At 45.2% G+C, this 15,961-nt stretch overlaps 1 protein-coding gene across 3 annotated transcripts in view; it reads right to left on the bottom strand.

Moving 5' to 3' along the window:
- The window catches only part of ptprea (protein tyrosine phosphatase receptor type Ea), a 56,069-nt gene that overhangs the window by 26,273 nt on the left and 13,835 nt on the right, over positions 1-15,961 (bottom strand). For all 3 annotated transcript variants that reach the window (XM_084567859.1, XM_084567861.1, XM_084567860.1), the window contains exon 2: positions 3,806-4,043. The gene's annotated coding sequence lies outside the window, so the exon portion shown is untranslated. The remainder of the gene's footprint in view (positions 1-3,805; positions 4,044-15,961) is intronic.

The following is a 15,961-nucleotide window of genomic DNA, read 5'->3' as shown; positions in this document are numbered from 1 at the left end:
GTGTGGTTTACTAGCAGGAATTTAATCAGAGATTTAAGCTGTTCAGAAACCACATCCGTTCAGATCACCTCAGTAAGATGCCCGAATTAAACACATCAGAAAGTCTGAAACAAATGAAATGATGACTGCTGGCCACACTGTGGGCACAACACCTCCTTAACTGACCATAAATGCATTTTGAGGTCCTTTTGACAAAGTTTTCTATCAGATTAAAAGGATTAAAGAACATACTTCTATGTGGGATCATAACGGCGCTGACTCAGAAGCCATCTGGGAGACTGATTATAGAAGGCTTTACGACCAACCAGACCGTCTCCCCTGAGAATGCATGGCTCATCTTTAAGTCATGTTATCCAGGCAAAGAAATAACAGGCAACGGAGAAATCCCGCGGGACAAACAAACCCACTTCACTCAAATGAATTCAAATAAATTGCAGTGTCAGTGCCTGTAATGATGACAGTCCGCAAAGCTTTTCTCCTGCCACGAGATTTATTTAACATCAACACTGATACGAGGACTGGGGTTAAACAGAAAAACCACCCTCCAGAGAACGGAGGGGGCGATGTCTTGCATAAAACCCACAGCTTCAGAAACAGAGAGACGGATAACCACGCTCCTTTGGGATGTGCACGGGGCAGACAAGATCTATCCCCCAAAATATCCTTTCATTACCAGAGAGAAGGATGGGGAGGGCAGCGGTGGAGAAACAAGTGATAAGCACCACTGCGGGAGAACAAAAAGCCACTTGATTCTGAGGGAGAAAAAGAGAGGAGGAGGAGGAGGAGGAGGAGGAGGAGAGGACGAGATGAAGGACCAGAAGGGATAAGTAAACGGCCCATGCAGAGCGGATGAGGAGCCTGCCTCTGCTGCTCTGCAGAGATGTCTGCTCTGTGCAGACGCAGACTATAAAACCCTTCTCTTAAAAAAAAGCACTTCCTGATAACGGCCTTTTGGTTTCGTGACATGTCCCCAGACTGTCTGCATGGGAAAGCAAGATTTCACCACAGCTCAGCTCCAGTTGCCATAGCAAAACCTCCCCATTCACATGAGGCGTTATCTTTCGGGAGTAGCAGCTCTTATCGCACACCTGGCGACAACATTTGACGAACAAACGGAAAAACAACTGGTCTACATGCGCGGAGGAGGTTCACTGATTGCTGGTTCGGGCAGCAGCCTTCCTCGGAGGAGAAACTGGAAGTGGAAGCACAGTAATTACGCTACCCAAACCTCAACCTAACACATTTTTCACAATCCTCTTTCACAGGATCACGGCCCCTGCAGAGCACATTATGAGCAGCACTTTGTTGATTAAGATTGTGCAACGCCGTTGTTTGGTCTCTGCCTGAATTCTATAGGAATATGAGTCATTCAGTGGGGGCCTTGGGCACCATAGTGAGCCTCATTGTCCTCGCTCCTAAGCGGGCTTGTTACACGAATGGGAAGGCACGCACACACAGACCATACGGAGGGCGAATGACTAGCCTAAGTCCAAGGCCTCTTAGAGAGCTTGCTTCCCTCTTGGAAAAGGGAAGTGCAACATCCAGTCCTCGTTCGCTGCTTACAAAAGCTCTGCGAGGCATGCTGGGGAGGAGCCGGGCCTCTTTCTAATAAGTCCTGACAGAGAAGTGACAGAAAATCAGTAGATATACATACATAGACACAAGACAAGGGGAGGAGGAGGATGTGGTGACACATTGCGTATCGCCGAATCTCAGCAACAGACAGACATGTGTGACCTGCAGGCCGCAGAGGTAAGAGGAAAGACCAGAATTTGCACAATCTCTTAGAAATTGCACTATTTTCGCCGAGATGAGAGAGAAGACTACGACTGGCCTAACAGATTACCAGAAAGATGTCGGGACGTTCCAGGGAGGACATTTTCATCTGTCTTCAATTTTGCGAACAAAAGCTTTGCCAGAATTCCCAACACAAGTCCAAAAAACCCAAGTCTGCTTTTTAGTGGCGAACTAAAATTTGGAGGTTGTGTAGCTGCATGGGACTGCAGCACTGTGTGACCTATAAATAAAATCATGGAGGAGGTGGTGGTGGGACAAAAACTTAGTGAAAACTCTTCAGAAAGTTAATTTGAAACACCTTTGTCTTTCTCCCTCAACTAAAAATCTACGAACGCTCCAGAGTCTCCACAGCTGACATTTGCGACGCATGATCTAGGTCACACTCCCAATAAAAGCTACTGTATCTCCACATAGTTCCTTACGTGCATGCCTGCGTTTATGTGTGTGTGTGCGTGTGTTTCTGCAGTGTAAGCACATGCTGGGCTCCATCTGCTGTTTGATAGAGACTGTTTCCTTTCCTGTGCAGCCAGCCAACCAGCCAGCCTTCCTGTACCGCTCCGCTCCAGAAGGGGAAATGGGAGCAAGTTGGCCCCCACACTCCTGACAAACACCCTGGATAAGATACGTACACACGCAGACGCAGCTGGACGGACAATGACACACGGCGCACATTTTAACACAAAAACACACAGATAGTCTGCACTCCTTTCTCTTTCCTTCCTTAGGAGACTCTGAGCCCTGTTCTCCCATTCTTCCATCTCCTGCAAGTTCCCTTTGTCCTTACTTTGTCATGGTCACACACCTCCACACGTCATTAAACAGCTTGGCGGGGACTAAAATATTTGAACTGCACAACAATGAAGGGGATTGTTAAATACAGGAAAAGCCAAAGGCATGGGTGTTGAGGGGGTTTCGCAGCTAGAAAATCTCGGTATAAATTCTGTGACAGTCCGATTAGTCACCGAGCGTGGATCGCAATAACAGGAAAATGAATCTGTAGTTGCAAACGCAAACCATGTGTGTGAATGTTCGACAGAAACGGAACAGAGCATCCAACTACAGCCCCGGATGATGTCAGCTGACGGCAGACATCAAGCGACACCCTTATGTTTGGATTTGCTTTCATCTCCGCCCGCTTTATCCTCAGCGTGCCTCAAACAGTGCGGCTTTAATAAAGCTTTCTAAGAACAAACTCCGAGGTTCATGGGTATAAAGACTGGCCTTGCCCACATACTGTATGTATCTAACTGGCACATTGTCTCAGCTGCCAAATATCAAGGTACAAAGCAAAAAAAAACGCGTTACACAGCAGACACATCTACATACGGTTATGCATTCTGTTTTCACTGCCGTGCACACTGTTGGTCGGGCCTCAGCTCTCACTGCTGTTTCATACCACTTCCTGTTTCAAGAGAACCTTTTCACTGGCTGACACAGTAAACCAGCAGGAGCTGTGAATATCCAAATTGAGGAAGTCACTGACACCGCGACTTGAACTTGTCATTAAAAAAAAAAAAAAAAAAAAGTCGAACACAGAGTCTAAAAAATGGACACGCTTGTCCCAATTCAAAGGAGCGAAATTCTCAAAAAGATCCCCAAAAGATTTACCTCATGCTGAATCAAACAAGAAGCAAACAGACAGATCAGGCATAACATTATGACCACCTTCCTAATATTGTGTAGGTCTCCCTTGTGGGATCTAGTGAATTTGGAGGCCAGGTCAACATCTTGTGCTGTTTTTCAGGTTTTTTTTAGTTGTTCCTAAACCGTTTCAAGGAGCGTCATTTCTGTGGGGTGGGGGTGCCTGGTCTGGTCTAGGTGGGTGCTACATATCTAAGTAACATCCACACCAATGAATACCAAAAGTTTCCCAGCAGAACACTGAATTGTCACAAGATGGTCAATGTTATTTACTTCTCCTGTCAGTGGTTTTAATGTTGTGGCTGATCTGTGCACATAGATGCGTACTCTGCCCTACATACGCAGAAGTAACAGTGTGCGGCATTACCTGGATGAGTGTTGATTCAAAGTGTGTCGATTCTCAGATCCATAAGTCACATGGTTCTGTCCGAGTGCAGTGGTCACATTGTTGTTGTTGTCTTCAGTCGGGTGTTGGACCGAAGCTGGAGGCGGGGGAGGGAGGTCTGCTTTCCAGTAAGAAGACGACGATCCCTGGATCCGGCTGCGGGTCTCAGCGCTTCACTTGGAGCCGTTTATCAAGCAGCAGCCAACCTGACGCTCACCACCTTTAGTCGAACAGAGAGTGTGAAGGACAGAGACATGTTAAGTACGTACACAACCGAGACTTGAAGAGATGCACGGACGGGGGAGAAGCTAGGGGATGGGGAAGGTGTGGTGCAGTTCCTGTGTTTTGCAGTAACGCAGGAGAGCGCACAGTTAAAACGGCAGATTCCCCAAAGGAGGACGCAGTGAATAAAAAGACCCTGGAGCATTACGGCTCAGCATATACACCCTCAATGAGCTGCCCTTCGTGCATACTGATGCTATTTAGCTTTGAGGGAAAGTCAGAAGGAGGTACGAACGTTTTTCTCATGGTGAAGACGACGTCAAAGAAAATGCCCGAGGGTGTAGCCAAGTTGAGGGCTTATAAAGTGAATTTAGTTTTCAAATCAAACTCACTTCATCATTTATCCTTCCTATGTATATACTGTATATTTACTACTATTTATTTTTCTTGTAGATTTGTACACATGCAAATCATGCATATGTTAGCTTAAACTACTGTATTTTATTTCAATTATCAATTTCCCTTGTGGGTCAATAATGTCTTAATCTGAAGCATGGTTTATACCTCTGCAGGACGTCTGCAGGACACCTCTGCAGCCAACGCCACTGCGAGCCATTTATACTTGTGCCTCTTCAGTCTGATTCGCTCTGTAAAAACGCCTCCCAAACACTAGTTGGTGCTGTGTCTTTTTTGCCAGTCGCGTTCATTTTTGTTTCTACTTCCTGCTTCACTTTTAACTTTCGCCGAAATTTGTTTGTATCGTCGAACCTCCTCAGTTAAACTTTCCACGATGTGTTCCATCTTTATTGATCCAAAACGATGAAACTGAAAATGGCAGAGATGGAAAAGCAGCCGGAAATACTGAAGTGAAAATACGCTGCTACCAAGCGGACCAATCACAGCTCTTGCGACGTCAAATTGACACAGAAGTATAAACCACACATTAGTCTAAGAAAACGCCCCCTCACAGGACAAATCACAGAAAAGAAATAGGTTCACTGATTTTTAAATCAGCCAGATACACTCACTTGCCAGTTCATCAGGTACACAAATGTACCTAATGTGTATTTTAATATAACACCCCTGCAATAAATCCCCCTTAAGACTGTTCTAATGTTCAGTTTATGTTGAGAATGAGTCAGAAAGGCAGTGAGTCAAATGTATGATCATTTTGGAGGAAGTACTTCGCTGGTGCTCTTAAACTGTATTGAATTAGACACAAAAAGTGTTTTTGTTATTTACCCTAGCCCTCTTACTTGTCAAAGTAATAGAGTCGATACAACACAACACAAGTCAATAGTACGAACGCTATTGTTGGATCCACAGCATGCTGAGGACTGCTCAATACCATAACCTTCATGAAGCCAAGTCTTAGAGCAGGGCTGCTATATTAGACTGAATTCATTTTGCCTAGAGTGAGTCATTTTCTTTTTGGTGTTTCAGTCTGTTTGTTGTGAGAAAATACCGACACACACACTGCTGTAATAGAGACTGCAGTTCGGTGGCATCCAATAATACATAATCCCTCCCTTACCCAGGGGAGACCTGAAAGGAGGGTGTAGGAACGGAGGAAATGGGGACAAGGAGCACAATTTATCTACAGAGGAACGCTGAGCAGCCGAAGAATCTGGGACCTCGTAGGCACAGTTCCACCTTCAGCTGAACGATTCAGGGTTTGAAACTTTAACGGACGGATTAAGATCTTTTAAAAAAACAAAAAAGAAACTCGCAAGTACGTGCGCACAGGTCTTCTTTCGTCTGCAACTTTGCCAGATTTGGAGGACGAGGTTTTCACTTGACAGCGACGGGAAGCAAGCACGGTGGTTGCTATGGTGACTCTCTCGTCTAGCCAGGGTAAAGGGCGGTGTGGAGAGGGGGGTGAGGGGTCCTCTCTCTCTCTTTCTCTTTCTCTTTCTCTAGACTTCCATGATACTCAGACAAAGTGGAATGAAGACCACAGCAACATAAAGTTAATTGAGCATGATACATTTTCTTAGACTCGCACATTCCTGGAAAGCACGGCGGAGGAGCGTTTCACATCCCACATCGGGCTCAAAGTTCATAAATAAATAATACGAGAGGTCTGACAGTGTGGAGTCAGATCAAGCAAACTATTGAATAATAGAAGAACCTTCCTGTAATGTAATCAGATGCAGAGGCGCACGCTCAGCAGCATCACAGGAAGGGATTGCAACACATGAAAGCTGCAGACTCCGGGTTTGTTTGTATGAAAAATTTGTTAGGTTCACTCTGCGTGGAACAATATAAAAACTTCACATCTACTAAAATATTGAGCCTGGAAATCTTACTGAGCACTTGAGAAGGCTACGAAATGATGTGGTAGGTGAGAAAAACGAGATGTAAGACCTCCACGGGCATTGCGCTAAAGCTGAAGTGACTCATCCGGTTGAGCACAACTAGGACAACATGTTGGTTTCATGTTATTAAAAAGGATCTTAATTGTTTCGGAACTACGGCAACGCGACAAATATTAGGTTTATTTCAGGGTTTATTAAAAAGGAAGCACGGCGACTAAGACACCGGCCGTCTAAATCTATCAAGGCATCACTTCCTCACAGTCACACACCCTGTAACACTGTGCATTTGATAAACACTGCATAAATATGGGTGGAACTCTTTCAAGTTTCATATTACACTTTTGTGAAATGACTCTTTTTTGTTTTTTGTTTTTTTTTCAAACTTGGCAGCCAAACTACGTGAGGAACGGAGCTCAAGCTGCAATTAAACGCAGATGAATAATTCATCCTTTTCTCAAATATGCAATGGTTTGCATTATTTAGAGAGAGGAGAGGGAAAAATTTAGGAAATCTGGGAGAAGAAAAAAAAGTCCTACTGTACGTCACCTCAAACACTCTACCGTCTGTTTTTAGAGCACTACGTGTTTAAGGCTACTTGACGTGCAAAGAAAAACATCAACACGTGCAAATAAGACACAGAAGTGACGAATCATTTCTGGCAAGTTCACACAGGCGACTCTGTGCTCGGGTGTTTCATCGGAGGACTGTGCGAGCAGCGGTGTACGATTTACAGCTGCAGACGAAACAACACCAAAACTCGCACACAGGTGTCATTTCCCCGGCAAGCCCCTGGTACGTAGGTGTCACATACCAGCCAGGCAGACAGGCGGACGGACGGACGGACACCTAATACACACACTTGCCCCTCTTTGACTCGTCCACGTTGCCCGGGTTGCGGTCAATCAGATTACAGCATCATACTGAGATCTCGGAGTGCAGCAACACAAATCCATTTATAGAGATAAGCTTCGAGGGCAACTGCTGCCACACACACATGCACAGAGAGAGAGAGGGAAGAAGAGATGTCGCTCCGGCCACTGATTCGCTATCGCACCCAGCAACAGTGTTTACAGAAGCCCTCTCTGACCTGCCAGTGTGTCGCTTCCAAAAAACACAACGCCTCCGTCAGCGGTTCGGGATTTCGCCGACGGGGGTCACGAGATAATTCTCAGGAGCCTCGACGTGATTAACGGGACATGGGGGACAGAAAAGGGGATTTCTAGCGCGAAAGTAGTTTTTCTTTCAGAATCATTCCAAATAACAAATCACGAAACAATCTGAGAAGAATATTTACAGTGTGGGTGTGGGTGTGTGTGTGTGTGTGTGTGAAATTCAACTATGTCTCTGTTTAACTGTGTATATCAGGCAACAGGGTGTTTTCTGCTAATTTTCTAAATGCGGCGTAATAGCAACTAATAAGATATACAAGAAAAAAAGGGCTGTGTTAATTTTTAATGACGATGCTTTAATTAGAACAGAGCAGCAGCAGCAGCAGCAGCAGCCTAGCACCTGCTTTAAGTCGGTGTCAGGCGATGCAAAAGTGAAAGGACAAGCGGCATTATGATTTATGGTGTTTACAGCCAAATTTGAAAGGGACAAAATCCGCCCCTTGATGAAAACTGCAGATGCGGAAATTTAAATAAATGACTTTGCAGGATTACAAAAAAAAAAAGAAAGAAGAAAAAGTGCATGTCTGCGGACTTTATGCCTCCTCACGCTGCGGACCTAGTATTCCAGAGCGGGAGACGAAGAGGACGGGGTTCACTCGCACTCGCTTCCAGACGAACCGGTTTATCTCGGCCTCCAGGTCTGCGTGAACACCGATGAGTGGCTCTTTGCCAAAGCAAGCAGGATGCGAATATGATAATACTTGGCGGTTTGTTGTTGATAATCAAGTATCTGGAAATTTCCTAAAGGGCCGAGGCAGGGCTAGATCATCTCCGGACAGACTCCATCAGTACGGTTGTTTATTCAGTGGCGAGCCTGATTTAACACTTGACCTGTGGCTCGCTCAGATCCAGAGCCAATACAGAGAGACGGACGAGGCCTCTGAAATGTAGGAAATCGGGAATATAAGGGAAAAACTGACGCTGATGGTGTAATGACAACCAGGTGGTTCACAAATATATGCACTTTTAATGCGCCGGTGTGTGGGTTTGCCCAGACTGTCAGTCTATCTCAGCAGCTGTCGGAGAGTGGATGGAGGATGGTGCAGATTTTCATGATCCTTTGAGGATATACTCACTCCTGACTTTAGTTTAGCTTTTAGTAGAATACCTTGACAAGTACTAAACGAATTGCAAACAAAACAGACATTGATGAAAGGCTGAATCCTAATGATTTTGGTGATTTTGGGCTTTTTAAACAGTATGCACTACAACAAGCTGGAGGTATTGTACCTCTGGCATCTCAGTCAGGCTCCCATTTAGGTTTTTATTTAACACATCTTAATCACTATTGAATAGATTTCCACAGAATTAGTAACAGAACATTTGTGTTCCCCTTTAAAATGAATTGCAATAACTTTACTGCCACACCTTTAATGTATAAAATACTTTGGTTACGATCAAATACCTGCAAAACTACCTTCTATTCTGCTCTCTGGTGGGGTTACCAAGATGCTGAATTAATCATGCATCATTTACCTCAATGTACACCGATCAGCCACAACATTATGACCAGGGGAAGCAAACAACATCGACCATCTTGTGACAATACAACGTTCATGCTGGGAAACTTTTGGACCTGGCATTCATTCGTGTGGATGTTACTTAGACATATAGCACCCACCTAGACCAGACCAAGCACCCCCACCCCATAGCAGTGACACTCCTTGAAACGGTTTAGGAACAACTAAAAAAAAAAAAAAACATTAAAAACATGTTGACCTAGCCTCCAAATTCACTAGATCCCAAACTGATCAAGTATCCGTGGGATGATCCACAGAGGCCCCTCCCCTCAACCCATAGGACTCAAAGTCTCCCCCCCCACTAACAAGATTCTGTTACCAGACACCACAGGACACCCTCAGAAGGCCCATGTCCATTCTCTGTTGTTTTGGAGACACAAGGGAGACCTACACAATATTAGGAAGGTGGTCATAATGTTATGCCTGACCGGTGTAGTTGAGTTGCATACACATTTGATGATTGGGTCTCTACAGTAGATGTCTGTGTTCTTGTTTTTTTAACTCCTATGTGTAACAGCCTGGGGCAACAATACAAAAATGATGCTCACTGTACTGTTTGTTTATTCTCTGACCGAGATTTATGAGCAAAATGGAGCTTCTTAATCAATACTGAGCTGACAATGTGTCAGAATACACCGCTTTTTTATTTATTTTCTTCCATGCTACAGACCTTAGGGTATGGATTTGATTATACACTAAAGAAAAAAAAACGAGGATCAGTCTGGACGGCCTGTCAATCCATTTCTCGGCTGCGCAGCCCAGACATGACTTACAACTGGCCAGAGGCCCTGAAAAAAATCCACAGTTCATTAAAAGTGCAGCACGTAAAAGCAGACGTTATTCAGCCTCCCATCCTACGATCCGATCCGCGCTCTCCCTCGCTGGCGGCGTCTCTCTCTCTCTCTCTCTTCCCTTCCCCTCCTCACATCCTTTCCCAAAGCTTACTCTCCCGGGCGGCCTGGGAGCGGCGCAGACAGAACGAGGTTAGGATTAAACAAGTCCCCAGCCGAGGATTCCCTGCAACATTTACACTCCATGAACCCCCCCCCGCGCGGTAAATATTCATGACGGAGAAACGGTGCTGCTCCGGGACGATGGCGGAGAAATAAACACATCTCAGCGCGCAGGCATTTGCGAACCATTGTCTAAAACCTCCACAAAGAGATGTATAGACTGACATTAATGGGCATGTAAGAAACATGTACTCCCACACGACGAATGGCGGGGGGGGGGGTAAAAAGGCCTCAGTGGATTTGTCAAGCTATGTGTGTGTGTATATCTGGCTACGGCCCAAGGCAACACGTCTTGTCTGTTTGCACAACCTCGTCTGGGAATTGAAAGGTTTCGCGCGTTGGAGTGAAAGCCATGAACGCCTCCACTTCTCTTCATTAGAAAACTGGCACAAAAAAAAAGGAACTGAAGTCAGAAATCAAAACAATCCGTGAACTAATAGAGAGCAAGGCTCCTTATAGAAGTAATTTACCCACTTTGTGTGGTTGCTGCTGAAAAACATCAGCCGATTATCACGTATGACAATGAAAAAGAGATGGGAGAGAACGCCTCTGTCGCTCTCATGTCTCTAAATCGAACGCCTTTGGCCACTGGTCAGGGAAAACTCTATTTCGCCTTTGTCACTGCATGAAGCTGACTCAGAAAACTCGCTGTCAACAAGCAGGAAGAGAAACAGTTTAGATCATATCCTGTGCATGAACTGTGGTCTACAGCCAGACGGGGGAGGTATAAAATTAGCCGGACTGTGAGAACTAGAAAGAGAGAGAGGGGCTGAGATAGGGTGAGAAGGGCCAGCTGGAGTTAAGTAAGTAAGAAACACATAAGGATACAGGAGAAAAAACTGTTGGAGTCTTAATTGGAACGGCTCTGGGTGTCAGCGAGACGGCGCTGGCTCAGCCGTGGCGGCACATTAATCCAGATTAGGGAACAAAATGGCACGCTAAAATTGGGTATTTGTGAGCTAGAGCGTTTATTTGTGGGGTGTGTCCTCGCACTCATGAGCCGGGTATAAGTTTTCTGAAATGACTCATTCTGTAATAAAACTTGAATTGAAAAAATACCAGAACAGTGACTTACTGTAGCGGGGAAAAAAAGCAAAAGTAGTCTGGGGCCACGCTTCATTACACATGAGCAAAACGTTAGAGGGCTTAAATTTATAGGCGATTAGTTACTTGCCACTGGTGGAGCACAAAAATGTAAATCTTGAGCAGCAAGTAACGCTTATTTTCTTATTTGCGTCCGCCTAATGAATGTGGGGGTGATCTGAATATTTGCTTCAAATCACTTCTGCAGCACGTATTTGGCTCAACCATTAAACTGATAAATGCTCCTCTACGCCCACCAGCTGGTTTCTAACTGTCCTTTGATGCAGTGCAGGTTGCATTTAGGCACTTTATCTGCACTATTTGGGTTTTTAAAAGGCATCCTGCTGCGGCTGAAACCACCACAGAAACAGTTTCACTGAAACGAAACAGCAGTGTTGTGGGTCAAAGTACAGATCCGGTATTAACGTGCATCCTCGTGGCCGGCTTAAAAAAAAACACGTGTGAACATATCCTAGACTCGCTGAGGACACGTATGACATCCGGTCACTCAGACCACATATGGAGACGGTCCGGGACAATGCGTGACGGACGGCGACACATATTATGAGTGATTGCAGGAGAGCCATTTATACTTGTGCACTCGCTCTGTAAAAACGCCACCCAAGTGCTAGTTGGCGCTGCAACTTGGGTTAATTTTTGTTGCTTCACTTTCAACGATGGCGACGAATGAAGACGGACCAAGCGGACCAATCACAGCTCTTGCTCCCTGCGTTACATTTCTGGGGAGGTGCATGTCAGGCTACGGCGTTAGGGTCTGCGTAGGGTCAAACTGACGCAGAAGCCTGAACCACCTATTATGTTCATCTGCATGTGATGTCTGTTAATTGTTAATGAGATCCTTTTAATATCCTCTGTCCTTGTAGCTGGTAAAACTAAACTAATATATCAATCCAAACAATGATTAACAAAAATGAGAACGCCATCATAAAATAATAATATCTATGTGTGAAAAGACAGTAACGACCGTTGTCTTCAGTTACCTTTATTACCACAGATTTTTCTTTTCTTCTGCATTACTGTACCAAAGTCCGGGTGCAGATAAATACACAAATAATCATACAAGAATAGAAGAACGCCGTTCATGTTTCTGAGTGAGTGGCAGGATTGTGTTGAGCAACTGTTTGTACAATTTGCTACTGTGCCCCAAAAGCTAATGTAGGCTAGGTGGTGTTTTTTGTTGAATATGGACTACAGAACTATGATCAAGTGAACATTTGAGATGCATGTGAAGACAGTTTAATGCTAGGTGTGAACACATGTACTTAAACCTGCCCACTTGTGATCACATCACCGTATGACAAAGGCTATAATAAGTAGAAAAACTGATAAAAGGAGAAACACTCAGGTGGGGGATTGATTTCTCCGTGCTCTGCTCATTCATACTAGCAGCGGCTTGCCTGTCGTAACACAGCACGCCGTCATAACCTAAAAACAGATCACAACAGCCCAGTCAGCTCGACTGTGATCTACAACCGGACACTCCGTACTGTCCCAAGTGGCGTATGCCTGAGACAGGAAGTGAAAGCTCATAGGAAGAACGCCCTACAAATCTAAATCAACAGGACACAGATGACACACAGAGAAGCATCCACTGAAGCACTGAAGAGCAAGAAACCGGGCAGGCCTGAAATAAAGTTCTCAAACGTCTTCTTTTTTCCAAAGGCATCACTTAAGCCGATCTAAAGGAAGGGTCACGCGCTCAAGTAAATACTGCAATCTAGTCATCAGGGCTGAGGGGAACTTGCACCCCCCCCCCCCCCCACCCCACCCTCCTTCCAGGAAGCAGTCATGTAAATACTCTGTAAATACTCAGCAGCATGATTCGCCCGATGTGTAACGTGAAGCTCAGAGGGCAAACGGATCACGTTCGCAGGACGGGTGGCGTAGACCGCAAATTCGATATTTCTAAAAATGAAAGTCGAGATGGAATTTCATGTGCATTTCACAAACAGGCCCTGAGAGGACTCATTCTCGTTATAAGGAATAGAGTTACCCACAAAGAATATGAAAAAATGGTTTCTTCATAGATCAGAGATGATCCGGAGGCTCAGGTTACAGATGCAGAAGCTATAGTATAGCAATGCTATTTTAATCTACTTCCTACCTGTGCCACAGCGGCGCAGAGGGAAATCGTGACTCAAAGAGAGAAGCGACGCAGCTCCGTCTTTTAACAGGTAAAAGGAAACTGGCCATTCAGCACATCATCTGCAGCCGCTGTTCCAGCCTGCCAATGGACTGACGGATGGCGAGCCACACTTGAGCCGCGACACCATTGATTTCCTCCTCATACAACCCAAGACTGCTGATTCAAGATAATGTTACATTTTTAAAGGCTTTGCCCGCGACGCTTACGGCCGTAAACTCAGCAGCCAGCGAAACTGACAAATGGGCTCAGGAACCACTGACAGCTGATGTATTTCCAGGGCATTGATTTATTTGTCTGGTCCTGTGCATTATTTATAGTTTATCGTTAAAAGTGTACTTTCATCTCCGGCGCAACATCGGGCCTTTAAATGGATTATTGGAAAGGCTGCGAGAATTTCAGCCACCATGTGAGACTGGGAAGACTTGTCAGAGAATTTTTATTTTTATTTTTTTAAACGTTATCTTGTCATAAACACATCCCGGTCTGACTGTTAAATCCTGTACATGCAATGAACTGTGGTGTTATTTAATGACATTTCACAGTGTTTACAGCATCACAGTGAATCATTTTGACGCAAACCGTGATTTTGTTGTTAGCCTCCAATGATCCGAAAACCCAGACGCTCTTCTTAACTTTGTCAGCAGTCAGAACGCAGCGCGAGACGCTGACATTTACACCCGCTAAATATCAGGCTACTTGAGTCCAGTGATATCGTGGGATCTGCATGTTTTTACTGTCCACACGGCCGTCCAAAGGTTCGACTTATTGTGCACACTGCAAAACATGCAACTGCATGTGCACAAGGTCACAAATTTTGTCCATGCTGCACATGGACACGCATTTGCACAGGCCTCAGCTTTTTCCCGCGATTTAATGTGGATTCGTAAAAGTTAAATCACAGGTGCGGCCGTGCGCAGTACATTATTAAACGGATGTTATATCGGAGAGTCGTGCTACCTGTCATGTGAATTATCGGTGTATCATTGCAGAGAGCTGTAAACAAAAAGGCCCACGTGCACAGCTCTGAGAAGAGGAGATAAGAAAGTGTAGGAGTGGTTCTGGTTGCGTGGGGGGTTGGGGGTTGGAGAGGGGGGGTGAGTGTTACTGATCATTGTGCCAAGCGAGCAGCTGTGTGATGGATTTCACACACATCTCGTCTATCGCCGCGTCCCTTTGTCGCGAACAAAGAGAAAAAGAGTCTCCCTTCTGAGTGCGCGCCGTGGAGGATCACCATTTCGCCATTCATGTCAATCGCCCGCGCTGTGCGCCGCGCATGGGCGAGCAAACACGCCCCGTGGTCCCGTCGGCTCGCAATTATTGTGTCTGCCGAGCTCGTGGTTCTCAAGTGGGGATGTTTTCAGGAACGGGAGGGAACCATGCAAAAAGAAAAAAAAAAAAATCTCATTTTCTGTCAGGAAATCTGCTTGAAAACAACATGAGTCCGCGGCAACATGACAGGGCTGCATTGTTTGGGCTGGTATCAGCAGGAGCAGCATCTTGGCCAAACGGTGCGCCAAAATCTGAACAGGATATTGCATCTTTTACGACATAAGCTGAAACCAGCCCCCTTGTTTTTTTTTTTGTTTTTTTTTGGAAAATAGTGACATTACACGAGCAAATAACAACAGAGATGCCATGTCGGCCTCTCCAGAGGGTCAGAAATGTGCGGATTAGACTGTCATTAATACCGAATCTGGATTATAGCAATCCTGAGGCAGCTCTACGGCTACAGATTACTTCTATCCCGGCTCCGGCACTACTGAAAGACAATGGCACTTTTTGTTTCCCCAGAACTGACAGTACCGCGCCGTTAACAAAGAAGGACTCATTTCTAATAGGGTCAGGAGTGATTAGACAAGCGGCAGCAATGGGAGCCCACAAAGGGGGGACCGAGATCCCCCAGAATCCCCCAGAATCAGACTGGATTTGTCAGATTACGACCTCGGCAACCGCAATTAGCCCCATTAGTGCTTTTAAAACGGGGTTAAACCGGCAACATAGCCTCAGAAGATATCTTACAACAACGCCGCCCTGATTTAAAAACACACGAACACAATACATATTTGCGCCCAGCCGTCTAGACATCTTCACATATCTTGCGATGCGGCGTCATGCTTTTGATGCAAAATTTATGAGGCTCCAGCAAAAAAAAAAAAAAAAACTTTCACACAGTACCAAATGCAAGCAGATCAGCGTTATATTAGCAGATTAGAGCTGTTTGTGCTTCATTTGCTACGACTTCGAAGCACAGATCGGAAATATGCAAATGGTACGATGGCAAAGAAGAAAAATTGAAGCTATTCCGCAGCAAATCATATTTTTTTTTTCCCACTTCTTGGCTTCAAAGAGACATCTCTCATTTGCAGCATTAAAAGAACTCAAATGGGATTTAAGAAACTAAATCCAGTGGGTTATTGTTATTTCAAGGGAAGAGGCTCAAAAGAAAGATGAGAAGTAGAGAGAAAGAGAGAGAGAGAGAGAGAAAGCATCAGTGGGAGTTACTACAAACAACAAGTGAAGACAGGAAAATCCGAAGCTTGAGGGGGCGGAAGGGAGGAGGGAGAAACTAAAAGAGAGAGAGAGGGGGAAGGAAAGAAAGAGAGGGGAGAGGGAGAGAGGGAATACAGATCAGCCAGCGTGACCTGT

The sequence above is a fragment of the Chelon labrosus genome (genome assembly GCF_963514085.1).
Source record: "Chelon labrosus genome assembly, chromosome: 19".
NCBI classification, from domain to species: domain Eukaryota; kingdom Metazoa; phylum Chordata; class Actinopteri; order Mugiliformes; family Mugilidae; genus Chelon; species Chelon labrosus.
This window is presented reverse-complemented; position numbering and strand designations above follow the sequence as displayed.